The sequence below is a fragment of the Physella acuta genome, unplaced genomic scaffold (assembly GCF_028476545.2).
Source record: "Physella acuta isolate Inbredline_101_S28 unplaced genomic scaffold, ASM2847654v3 ptg000076l, whole genome shotgun sequence".
Lineage (NCBI taxonomy): Eukaryota > Metazoa > Mollusca > Gastropoda > Physidae > Physella > Physella acuta.
The window spans coordinates 869492-883221 of NW_026731596.1; the positions used below are offsets into that span (position 1 = coordinate 869492).

The window sequence follows — 13730 nt, forward strand, 5'->3', positions numbered from 1 at the left end:
AAGGAAGTAAACAGTTACAGGAGGTATAAATTGGGCGGGGCTGCTACCGATGTGTTTTTATCCGAGGTGCTACTGACCGAGAAACTAGGTTATGGAGGACGATTTAAGTGTGTTAAGTTAATTAGCATGCAGTGACGTCATAACGTATGCTGCATTTCTGTGAATCGATTTGTTTTTTGGCACATATTAGTGACGGGTGATATGCAAGCATACAATGTTAACAAAAAGTAAACATGATAAAAATAAGCATAATCTACTTACATTTAGCTTTGTGGTATGTTAAATTCACGTAGAAATACAAAGTAAGGAGTAGCAAAGGCAGTTGATGTGTCGATGTTTACATCGATTATCTTCTGTCTGATAGGTTTACTTTTATTTCTACAAAATTAAGTGCAAGAACGGTGGCCAAATAGAATATCTCAGTGAGGCTGTCGGGTGAATTAACTGTTATTGCTGAAATACACGGCGCTACGCATTAATTAATTCACCACAGTGAAAAGAGGTCAAACGCAATCATCGGGGGCAAGGTAGGTCAAGCTAGGAAGAGTTATCGTTATTTCAAGTTGATTAGATCGCGAGCGACTACTGAACAGACGAGAGGGGGGGGGGGGGGGGGTTGTGTGGCGTAGTACGCGGGTAGGTTCAACGACTGGTGGATGGGCTGGGGTAGGTTTGTGATGGGCCGGAGTAGGTTTGTGCAGAGGCGTAGCGAGGGTGGGGGCGGGGGAGTGCGAACCGCACCGGGTGACACCATTTAGGGGGGGGGGGTGACACCAAGGCAAAAAATAGCAAAATATGTAGAGAAAAATGATAATTCCAGTTAATTACCAAGTGATTAATTCGAGTGTTAAATTTACGAGGTGCAAATCGAAAATGGTGGTTATATGTGTAGGCGGGTAGGGTATATGTGAAGTCCGATAATCGCATGCGTAGCTTGGTTTGTAGGATGTAATAAGATTGATTGCACGAGTCATGACTCCAGGAATGACTGTAAAACACTTGACTGATTCCATCAATTCACTCAGCATGAAGTCAGTCTGTCAACCATAGGCGTATCTCGTATTTTGGTTTAGGTAGGATAGATGCATGTACACATACAGCATACTAATACAAGACATAGCCATATCACTTTCATCAGACAGGACAGCAGCAGTACATACATACACACAGGAACAGTACATACATACACACAGGAGCAGTACATACATACACACAGGAGCAGTACATACATACACACAGGAGCAGTACATACATACACACAGGAGCAGTACATACATACACACACAGTAGCAGTACATACATACACACACACACAGGAGCAGTACATACATACACACAGGAGCAGTACATACATACACACAGGAACAGTACATACACACACACAGGAAAGTACATACATACATACAGGAGCAGTACATACATACACACACAGTCGCAGTACATACATACACACAGGAGCAGTACATACATACACACAGGAACAGTTTAGGTATTGTGGAATGTTTGTAGAATATTAAAATACATAACGGGCAAAATATTTTTAACCCAAAGTATCTTTGAGAGGCCTACATTGTACCCAATATTGGGGGGGGGGGAGGATAGTAAAGAACCGCCTGTATTGTCAAGTAAAAGCCCCCACCCAACAGTCTGATTTAGTACCTTAACACTTCCTCTATATCAGCGGTTCCCAACCTTTTTCGAGTGGCGACCCCCTTTTATAAAAAGTAAGTGACCCGCGACCCCCATAGAATTAAAAAGCCGAAATTAGTATGGAAATTAAAAAGCACTAAAATAAGATTATCTAGTAGACTTTCAATTTGAACTACTCTTGATAACTGTTTTAATACCATGAGTAAAATTGCATACTATTCACTAAACCTTCGTGGTTAAGTTTTTAATTTAAAAATAAATTTGTTAACGCCAACCTATGTCATAATAATTATCTTAATTTTGTTTTTAATCGAAGAATAGTGTTGAAAATATATTCTCGAAAAGTCAATCAATTTTACGTTTGGGTATGAATGGTGAATACTACAGCAAAATTGTGTCTGCAGTTTTTCATCTTACTCGGAATCAATCTGCAAATCAAAGAATTCATTTTGTAATTCATCGGGAATGCTGGCAACATCAAGGGAAGAAAAGAATGGATAATGCGTAAATGCAGATTCTTCTTTTTTTCAGCTCAGAGAAATAGCGATGCAGTTCGTTTTCAATAGATTCAAGATGCCCAGAAATTTCTTCTTTCAAACTTTTAATTATCTTACAATTAGATTCATCTACCACACTGCAGAGTTTCTCAAATTTACAATATTTTCGCCGATTTTGCAGCTTTGATAAAAATGCCCCGAGATTGTCATGGAAAGTGATAATATTCGTTCATTTTCCCTGAAGCTTCAGGTTACGCTTATGTTGATGTTTGAACACATCTGCTAGGTATGATACTCTCTCTAACCACTCTATGTCGTTTTAAGTATACCAAAAAGTATTGTTTCCTTTGCACTTCCAAGAACAATTTGATTTCAGATTTCAATTCAAAAACACAATTTACAACATTTCGTTTGACAGCCAATGTACTGTAGTGTAGAAGAGCAGAACCTCTATATTAAAGTTTTTGCTCAGTTCTTTGAAGGCTCCAGATTTTATATAATTTACGACTTATACTTGCAATGGACTCTTCATGTTGTGACCTACTTAGGTCGAGTCAGGTTCCATTTTTATTTTGACATTGTATAATTCCTTATAGGGAGTGATGGTGCAACACCTGGGGTTTTTCCACTGACTTATTAAGGTGTCTAGGACCTAGAAATTTTCCATTAAGATCTGATTGAATGATTCTGATCAGATGACTATCCCAACCAATGGCTACATGAGTTGAGGATGACCTCCCCTGTGGCAGAAGTCTTTAATTGCACCGCACACTCGCCACACGTGGCAGTTTACCTTGATCAGGCCGTCTACCTTGATCAAACAGTCTATTAAGACCAAGCCGTCCATATTGTCCGGCAATAGATTCTGACCATTTGAACGTGAGAGAACTTAAGTCCTGTGTGTGCCTTGCTTTCTTAAGTTGATTTAGTCTTCTAGTATAATATTACTTGTCGCCAAGTAATTCTTGAAGCTATAGCAGTGTTGTGTGGCCTGTGGCTATTTTTAGGCAGTGTTGAAATCTGTGATAGTGTTTTTTCCTACACTTTGTAAGTTGGGTTTTGATATTTTATACATTAAATATTTTATCTAGTTTAACCTTGTGTTCTGCCACAACTGTGTTCGCTTATTAAAGGTTGTATGCAGATTGGATGAGTGTTAATTACAATAGTATCACTAGTTTTCCCTAGACATCGAATTCGAGCCCTAGTGTGTCGTTGTGTTAGTGTTCATCCATTTAGGCCGTAAGGCATTTGCATATAACCCCGAAAAAAGAATCCGGGGACGTTCACCTTCTATCTGGCTGATAGATAGGTAAACGTTACAATGTCGATTGGTTAGGGCAGTGGTTAGGGAGCTAAATCTTTTCTGTTTTCTGAAAGCCCGATTTTGAGCTAAACATAGATGGCGCACCATCCGTACAAACCCCCACAGCCGTTCTAACCCATTTTAATCATCCAGTTTCAAAAAAAGGTATTTATTTTCTCATTCTATGTTCATAAAAGAGCAACTCTTCCGCATGCATATAGACACAGACCAGCAACTGCGAACACGAATTCATGTCTGTTGATTTATCAAACTTGAAAAGCAAACAATGGTGAAAGCTTAATTTCAATAAAAATGTGTTATTTAACATTTACGTACATGCAGCGTCTGATGAGATTTTCTCCTATTGTTTTTTTTTTTTTTTGCTTGGCATTTTCTATGGCGATTTCATTTGATGCTTGCACTAATGCTGGTGAAAACCTCCTGTTCAATCAAGTCTCTGGCGTTTGCAACTAGATTCTTACCGACGAAAGAACTCCATATATTTTTTGGTGTGTTCCGAATGACTTGTCTCAAATGACGCTTTAGTTTTGAAGATTTCATAGATTCGTGACTGAGAACAGCTTTGTACAGTGCGCTTTGTTTCTTCTCTATTACATTTCCAGTGATGTTAATGAGGTGCGCGGACCTTTGACCACAGGTGCTTTGACCATAGGGGGTTTGACCATAGGGGGTTTGACCATAGGTGGTTTGACCATAGGGGGTTTGACCACATGTGTTTTCTCAGCAGAGGGTCTTTGGTCACAGGTGGTCTATCAACGGGTGTTTGATCACAAGCGCTGTGTCCGGCTTTGATCATAGGTGTGATACAATTAACACGATTTTATACATGTTTCCTGATAGTACGTTAATAGAAATTTACGTGTATTTAAAAAAAACCAAGAACTATATTTTAGTCTCCACATAAAGGCTGGTGCTAGACCTCATACATTTATTTTAAATATAAATGAAACACAAATAATGCGACATATAACAAGTTTCACAAATAAATAATGTAGAAGTACTTGAAAATACATAGCATATATAAAGGATAAAAAATGATACAAAACTTGCCAACAATATAGTCAAAGATGTAATACATAAAATGGTTAACTAAATGACAGATGTGCTATAGCACGCACATATGTCAGTACATCTGATCATATAATTTAGCAACTTTTAAAATAAATCCTTACCATATATGGACAGCATTGGACAAACCACCTGAGATCAAAGACCCTATGTGGACAAAACACCTGAGATCAAAGACCCTATGTGGACAAAACACCTGAGATCAAAGACCCTATGTGGACAAAACACCTGAGATCAAAGACCCTATGTGGACAAAACACCTATGATCAAAGCCGGACACAGCGCTTGTAATCAAACACCAGTTGATAGACCACCTGTGATCAAAGACCCTCTGCTGAGAAAACACATGTGGTCAAACCCCCTATGATCTAACCCCCTATGGTCAAAGCCCCTATGGTCAAAGCTCCGCTGTGGTCAAACCCTCTATGGTCAAAGCACCTGTGGTCAAAGGTCCTAGGACCGTTAATGAAGCCGAATTTCAAAAATTCTTCTAAATATTTATGTTTTATTTCAAATTACTAAGGTTTAGTATACCAGTTGGCGACCCCCCAGAAAGACCTTCGCGACCCCCAGGGGGGTCGCGACCCCCAGGTTGGGAACCCGTGCTCTATATCAATACAAAATGCCACAGGTCCTGTCATAAATTACCAGTAACTGGTGCTTGGACTTTAGCGAGTGTCAGAATATCCCATAATACGTCACTAATGGACCCTAACGGGAATCACGTGGTACTACCGAAATATACATACACGTTATTGCGTTATCTGTAGTGGACTATGGGAAATGGTAGATTATGATGTCGGAACTATCTTGTTTACAGTAATAAAGATTTGTATAATAATTTGTTAACGTCCCTCTCAAAACACTTTAAAATCCAAACATTATTTGATACACACATTAAAACCTACTTGCAAAGTAGACGCTAAAAGCATCATAATGTGTAGAGAGTTCAACCCAACACAAGTATAATTTAAGTGTAGGTCTGCTTATAAGGCCATACATAAGTTAATTATAGAGGCTATATAAATTGACATTAATACTTCCTGAAAGACTTAACACTATATGATTATGAACAAAATGTGATGACAATTTGAGCCTAGTCTGGAGTTGTCTGTCCTTATTTGGTATCTGAGGTCTATATCATCAACAGGAGTTGGACTAATATAATTATATAGGCCTATGCCTACTGGACACTACTGGTGGGTCTATTTATTTATAATACTATTAGTACTTTAAACCATTAGGGTTAGTTGACTGTAATTTAGGGGCATACATTATTAATAATGATGTAGTGTGTAGCCTAATCAAATATAATACCAAAAGGCCTAGGACCTAGAAGTAAGAGCCTAATAAAGTAATTATGAACTATCTTTTAACTAAATCAACCATGAAATAGTGTGTAGACTCTAAACCATAATTCTGTAGACACCAACACCTTACCTGCCAATAAAGTCCAGGGTTGTCTAGATGTAAACACCTCTAACCTACACACCTTGACAGAATTACTATAGCACACTCCGGAGAAAGCGAGCGAGTTGGGAAACACGACACACTTTGTCGTAGCTCCACGAAGCGTAAAGTCACACGTTAGCACGCCAAGGTCGGACCTAGCACACTTACTTTCTGTGCCAACCTCGCAGAAGTCGGTTCAAGAAATGTACAATCGGGTATTCCCTGTACAGTATGGCGTAGTCTAACACATTAGAACCTTTGGGTGTCTGTCTTGTGGGGCGTCAGTTACGAGGACAACACGGGGCAGAAAGCGTGGAACACAGGCGAGACTACACACCGGAGCAGCCTGAGTGAAACTAGGGCAAACATGCTCTTTGTCAGGCTGGACCGAGTAACTTCCCTTGGTTTAAGGTGGTTAATCTTTTATTTAACAAGGACTATTTTTAGATCAACAACTTACCACACCCAGCCCACACCCCTGTGTTTTAATTTTTTTTAAAATAATCAACATAACTAACAATAACACCGAATATTAATATTCTAAATAATGACCACGTGTTAAACTATCTTGTGTTGTTTAGGCTGACGATTAGACCTACAGTTTTAAAAAATCGATTAAATGAAAAGTGAAATTATGTTCTGTAAAAGTGTAACGTTTATGTTCTGCGACCGGCTTTATGTAAAATAACATAACAAATATTTGTCTCTTTTTAATTAAAGTACCACTAGTCGACTGGTAAAAAACGCACAAGAGAAAATTGGGACTAACCTTTGACCCGAGTTGACATGTTTACATACGAAAAATGTGAAACTATTGGCCTAAGTAGGACGAGTGCTGCCCAGCTAGCTATGGAGGGTGAGTAATCCACTTGAAACAAAGAGGGAATTTGAGAGTAGTTGCCCCTGACCAATCGAAAGAAGGCCACCGTTTAATCGATAAAATTGTTAACTTCAAGCCGGGCAGAGGCGTAGCAAGGGGGTGGAGGTGGGGGCTCCTTGTACCTAGGGAAATAAAGCTGTCTGTACAGTCGGACATTTTGTCAATATGCACACACTATACTTGACACTGAACCAACGTTGGCAGTTATTTTCTAGGGAGAAAATTGGCGACAAGAAAAAGTGGCGGTACAGTTAGTGGCGGTATAGTTAGTGGCGGTACAGTTAGTGGCGGTACAGTTAGTGGCGGTACAGTTGGTGGCGGTACAGTTGATGGTGGTACAGTTAGTGGCGGCACAGTTAGTTGCGAGTAGAAACAGTGGCGGCACAGTTAGTGGCGGTACAGTTAGTGGCGGTACAGTTAGTGGGGACTAGAGACAGTGGCGGTACAGCTAGTGGCGGTACAGCTAGTGGCGGTACAGTTAGTAGCGACAAGAGACCGTGGCGGCACTTATTTAAAACACCCAGCGAGTGGAGGCACCCAACCTGAAACACAGATAAATGCAGGGAGGTGTGTGGAGGTCAAAGGTTATCGTGAGTAGACGGGTACAGATAGATTCATCCGCTGCCACGGTCAGACCCACCGATTGGTCATCCGCTGAGGGTCAAGACTGCACCCCTGGGAATCACAGTGAATGATGGGTTGGGCGTGGTGATGAGGGGGGGGGGGCAGCTCTCTAGGGAGTCTGTGAGTGGCAGGGCGTGTACCGGCTAGTTTGGTACGACGGGCCAATAATGAGAGGCTGGGGAATCTGTCATTTGGTGTGGGTGGGGGGTGGTGGGTAAGAGAGGGGAGGCTATTTGGGGTTCTATAATTTAGGGTTGGAGAAAACAATTCGGTTAGTTATCCTAATTAATGGACGTTAATGGGGTTAATGAGATGTCTGTCTGATGATGCGGTTAGTTCCGGTGATGCGGCGTGGAGAAATGCAAAGTTGAACACGTCGCGGGGGACATACCACCCCGGGACACAACACCCCGTAACACACCACCCCCCCCCCCTCCCATGACACACCACCCCCCTCCCATGACACACCACCCCCCTCCCATGACACAACCCCATGACACACCACCCCCCCCTCCCATGACACAACCCCGTAACACACCACCCCCCCTCCCATAACACACCACCCCCCTCCCATGACACACCACCCCCCTCCCATAACACACCACCCCCCTCCCATGACACACCACCCCCCCTCCCATAACACACCACCCCCCCTCCCATGACACAACCCCATGACACACCACCCCCCCTCCCATGACACAACCCCGTAACACACCACCCCCCTCCCATAACACACCACCCCCCTCCCATAACACACCACCCCCCTCCCATAACACACCACCCCCCTCCCATGACACACCACCCCCCTCCCATAACACACCACCCCCCTGCCATGACACACCACCCCCCTCCCATAACACACCACCCCCCCTGCCATGACACACCACCCCCCTCCCATAACACACCACCCCCCTGCCATGACACACCACCCCCCTCCCATAACACACCACCCCCCTGCCATGACACACCACCCCCCTCCCATAACACACCACCCCCCTGCCATGACACACCACCCCCCTCCCATAACACACCACCCCCCCTGCCATGACACACCACCCCCCTCCCATAACACACCACCCCCCTCCCATGACACACCACCCCCCCTGCCATGACACACCACCCCCCCTCCCATAACACACCACCCCCCCTCCCATAACACACCACCCCCCTCCCATGACACAACCCCGGGACACAACACCCCTAGGCACATAGACCCCCCCCCCCCCCCCCGCGACACTTAGGAACCGTGGAGCAGCAACAGGCGGCACCAGACGGACAACTGACCGGCACCATTGCCGGACACAGGGGAATCAATTCCAGCCGTCAACAATGTTTACGGTATCGTCTTATCTTTACGATCTCCGACTGTTGGAGGTCAGTAGGTCAGGAGAAGTCACGGGGTCATTGCAGGTCAGCAGATCTCACTCGGCCTGGGCGGGAAAAGTCATTACGGGACAACTTTAGTTGGACGTTAAGACACGATTAAGTAGACAATAAAATGCAGACATAATAAAGATCTTAATCATAAAACGTCCATCAATTAGGATAATTAATCGAGTTGCTTTCTCTAAATTATGTAACGCAAAATAACCTCCCCCTCTATGCCCCCACCCTTAACCACCTAATAAGATTCACTAACCACGGGGTTGGTAATTTTGTCATTGCTCAGAATTATGCAGCATTGTTTTCGGAAAGACATGTTTTAAATAGACATGTTTTCAGCATTATATAGCTGTTCTCTTAAAATATAGCTGCATTCTCAGCAATATACAGCAATGTTTCCAGCAATATCCAACCGTGTTTTCAGCATTAAATAGTTGTATTTACAGCAACATGCAGCCATAATTCCAGCATTATACAGTCATGTTTTCAGCAATATACAATCATGTTTTCAGCAATATACAGTCATGTTTCCAGCTATATACAACCATGTTTCCAGCCATAAACAACCAGCCCACAAAACAAGCACCAGAAACCTCCCAGATTTGACGTAAGCCTACCAGCTGTCACTTACAGGTAAACATACACAGGTAAACAAAGGTTTCTGCTAGCACTCTACGGGAGTGTGGCTCTGGAGTCCTCCACACATTCCATACACGCACACACACTCACACAATCCACTCACACACTCACACAATCCACTCACACACACACATTCCACTCACACACACACATTCCACTCACACCCACACATTACATTCACAAACACACACATTTCTTTAACACAATGATTTAATAATCTTTTTTATTACGTTACAAATATAAGTAAAAAAACGTGGACTGAAAGATCTAAAACTGCCAGTGACTCTAAGATCTAAAACTGTCAGTGACTCTAAGATCTAAAACTGCCAGTGACTCTAAGATCTAAGACTGTCAGTGACTCTAAGATCTAACAGTCAGTGACTCTAAGATCTAAAACTGTCAGTGACTCTAAGATCTAAAACTGCCAGTGACTCTAAGATCTAAAACTGTCAGTGACTCTAAGATCTAACGTCAGTGACTCTAAGATCTAAAACTGTCAGTGACTCTAAGACTGTCAGTGACTCTAATATCTAAGACTGTCAGTAACTCTAAGATCTAACCGTCAGTGACTCTAAGATCTAACAGTCAGTGACTCTAAGATCTAAAACTGTCAGTGACTCTAAGATCTAAAACTGTCTGTGACTCTAAGATCTAAAACTGTCAGTGACTCTAAGATCTAACCGTCAGTGACTCTAAGATCTAACCGTCAGTGACTCTAAGATCTAAAACTGTCAGTGACTCTAAGATCTAAAACTGTCAGTGACTCTAAGACTAAGACTGTCAGTGACTCTAAGATCTAACTGTCAGTGACTCTAAGATCTAAAACTGTCAGTGACTCTAAGATCTAAAACTGTCAGTGACTCTAAGATCTAAAACTGTCAGTGACTCTAAGATCTAAAACTGCCAGTGACTCTAAGATCTAAAACTGCCAGTGACTCTAAGATCTAAACGTCAGTGACTCTAAGATCTAAAACTGCCAGTGACTCTAAGATCTAACCCTGCCAGTGACTCTAAGATCTAACCCTGTCAGTGACTCTAAGATCTAACCGTCAGTGACTCTAAGATCTAACCCCACACGTCACCCACACAACCTAAAGTACATCCACCGTTCCCCACCCCTTAATCACCTGAGACTTGTGGTAATTCCTCAAGAATATCACGCTAATGTTTTTCTCGGCCTGACTTAGCCTAGAACTTAGCCTAGAACCCCCCCCCCCCCCCACATGTCAGGGTTCTAGATCAACAACCCCGACCGTCATTTCGCCACTATCACGACCTTAGCTGTCACGTGGGTCCCGTCATTTCGACTCTAGAGAACATTTTGTCAGAAGTAGTTGGTGCTCCGGCTTATAAGACCTCGGTGTAACATAGAGAACATTTTGTCAGAAGTAGTTGGTGCTCCGGCTTATAAGACTTTAACCGCGGTGTAACGTAGAGAACATTTTGTCAGAAGTAGTTGGTGCTCCGGCTTATAAGATTTTAACCGCGGTGTAACGTACTTAAGTGTCATTTATCTTGGACGTGACATTTTAAAAAAACGACATGTCATGTGAACATTGACAAATAGTTTTGGGCCACTGGTCAATACATGTGTTTTGGGCCACTGGTCAATACATGTGTTCTGGGCCACTAGTCAATGTGTTCTGGGCCACTGGTCAATACATGTGTTTTGGTCCACTGGTCAATACATGTGTTCTGGGCCACTGGTCAATACATGTGTTCTGGCCACTGGTCAATACATGTGTTTTGGCCACTGGTCAATACATGTGCTCTGGGCCACTGGTCAATACATGTGTTCTGGCCACTTGTCAATACATGTATTGGGCCACTGGTCAATGTGTTCTGGGCCACTGGTCAATACATGTGTTGTGGGCCACATGTGTTTTGAAAGCCAGCCATTGAGCAAAAGTTGAAACAGCGGCCTAGCTCAATGAGCTGCTTCACGGAGCTCATCATGCCATCGTAAGTGGTACCGCTCGCTAACATTGATTTGCAGTTGTGCTAAGTGCAATGTAATTATACTTTGTGGAGGGGGGTGGGGTGAGAGGGGGTGGGGTGAGAGGGGAGCAGACGCTCAGAGCTGGAGGACGTGCAGTCAGGGAGAAAATAAATCTATTTTTAGCCAGCAGTTGTCGGTCGAGCCACGAAACAAAAGATGTTCTATCCGCATGAGTGAACATTTTGACGAGAGTTATCTTGTAAGAGTCACTTCCCCTGGCGAGTGAAGGAGGAAATTCATGGGTTTTGTTGGGACCACAGCAGACGTCAGGAACTGTCTTCAACGGCAGTCTAGCGGCAGATACAGTAGCCGGCAGATACACGTAGCCGGCAGATACACGTAGCCGGCAGATACACGTAGCAGATGGGAGCAAAAGATTGGGAGATATTTGATATTAGGGCGGGGGGGGGGGGGGGGGCGAAGAATCGAAACACATCATATTGTATTTACTCTAGCAATTTGGGGCCTAGTTCTTTCCTCCTGCCATCGATTGGTTAAGTTAGATGTGGTTAGAGTTATGGATCGTGTGTTGTTGTAACGAGGCCTAAGTGATCTCTTTAACAGAACCAGTCGTGGTACGGAGCAAACACAGCGTGACGTCACAAGGGGAATGTACCCTGTCATCAACAGGTAGACGGAAAGCGCGGGAAGGGAAGATAATTAAAAGCTAATTAAAAAGATGATTAAAAATAATAAACTTACAAAGCCATAACTAGCGCCGTCCCTTCTGCCAATACAACAAAACGGCTCCAGGATCTCAGCTCAGCTGGCTCCTAAAATACACGCGATCGTTGGCTCACAGACTGCTACAGTTGGCTCACAGTTGGCCTACAATTGGCTCACAGTTGGCTACAGTTGGCCCACAGTTGGCTCACAAACGGCTACAGTTGGCTCACAGTTAGCTACAGTTGGCCCGCAGTTGGCTCACAGTTGGCCCGAAGTTGGCCCACAGACAGCTAACAGACGGCCAGAGCCAGATCACTCATTCATCTCTGTATACTGGAACAGATCTCCTCAAAACTTCACCAGAGAGGAGAGGGCAGGGTGCAGTGATCGATGCCAGGATGCCAAGTTTTAAACGGGTCCTTGAATTATTTATCACCAGGACGGAACTCCCGCCTTAACTTGCCCTGGTCTAACCCACTTGTAACCGTAGCACGTTCCTGCACTGTTGACGTCACCGGAAGTACCTGGCCGGGGTCTTGTCGTGGTCAGCTCATCTATCTACGTCACGTGACGCTAGTCCCCCAGGTGAGATGATGACAGCCCGCGGGGTTAGGTAGAAAACACCTGTACAGAACACCTGTACTGAACACAGCAGCCTAGCTGGTAAACTTAACGCAACGATCGTCTGCTAGAGTTGTTACTTCTGTACCGATCAGCTTGCGAATGTTACGTAACACCTAGCTAACGTGAATACTGCGTACAGGCCACAATGCACAGTTGTCATATACACATTTGTTATATACACATTTGTCCTATACACATTATATACACATTTCCTATACACACGTGTAGATCAATCCGTAGCGTCAGTCCCCAATGCTTATCTTTCCCGTGAAACAGAGCACTCTAGACTAAAGTCTAACCAAGTACGACAACCGCAGCAACACCACGCCAGCTTGGTGGAGTACAGCGAGGGGAGACAAGCCTGGCTAAACGCTGCTACATCATACACACAGCGCCTCAACACCCAGGGGATGGGGTCACGGGTCAACGCCTTACGGTTTGAAATGACACCGACACCTTGGTTATTCTGTTAAATTAGGCTTTAAGAAAACATTGTGAACGAAATACGAGGGGGGGGGGGGGGAGTGGATGGAACAGGTAATCGATTATCCAGTGATGTAAGCAGACGGAGATCTGGCTCAGCAGACGACATTCGTTTATTTATAGAAGTATGGCGTCCATTTTAAGGACAGAATCCATCCGTTAATAGAAGATTGGCATTCATTCAAGGAATGAAATCCATCCGTTAACAAATGAATGTCGCCCATTCTAGGAATGAAATCTATCCGTTTTATACAAAACTTGCATCCGTTCTAAAATGGAATCTACTACTAACATAACAACGGATGTTCATAATTCTGGTCATAAGTCTATCCAATGTAGTTGGGACGAAGCTACAACAGCCAATGTACTTAGCGTCACTCTACGTCTGCTGCTCCACGCAATAATTGTGTGCAGACTTGACGGACAGACGATCAAATA

At 43.5% G+C, this 13730-nt stretch overlaps 1 protein-coding gene across 6 annotated transcripts in view; it reads right to left on the reverse strand.

Moving 5' to 3' along the window:
• Positions 1 to 13730, reverse strand: part of LOC131953687 (5'-AMP-activated protein kinase subunit gamma-1) — a 180697-nt gene that overhangs the window by 45693 nt on the left and 121274 nt on the right. The window contains exon 1 of one of the 6 annotated variants that reach the window (XM_059317056.1): positions 12222 to 12328. The exons of 3 other annotated variants lie outside the window; for them this stretch is intronic. The gene's annotated coding sequence lies outside the window, so the exon portion shown is untranslated. Of the gene's footprint in view, positions 1 to 5982; positions 6292 to 6763; positions 6852 to 12221; positions 12329 to 13730 lie in introns of those variants that run through there. 2 more of the 6 variants (XM_059317064.1, XM_059317050.1) reach the window with 2 other exon arrangements.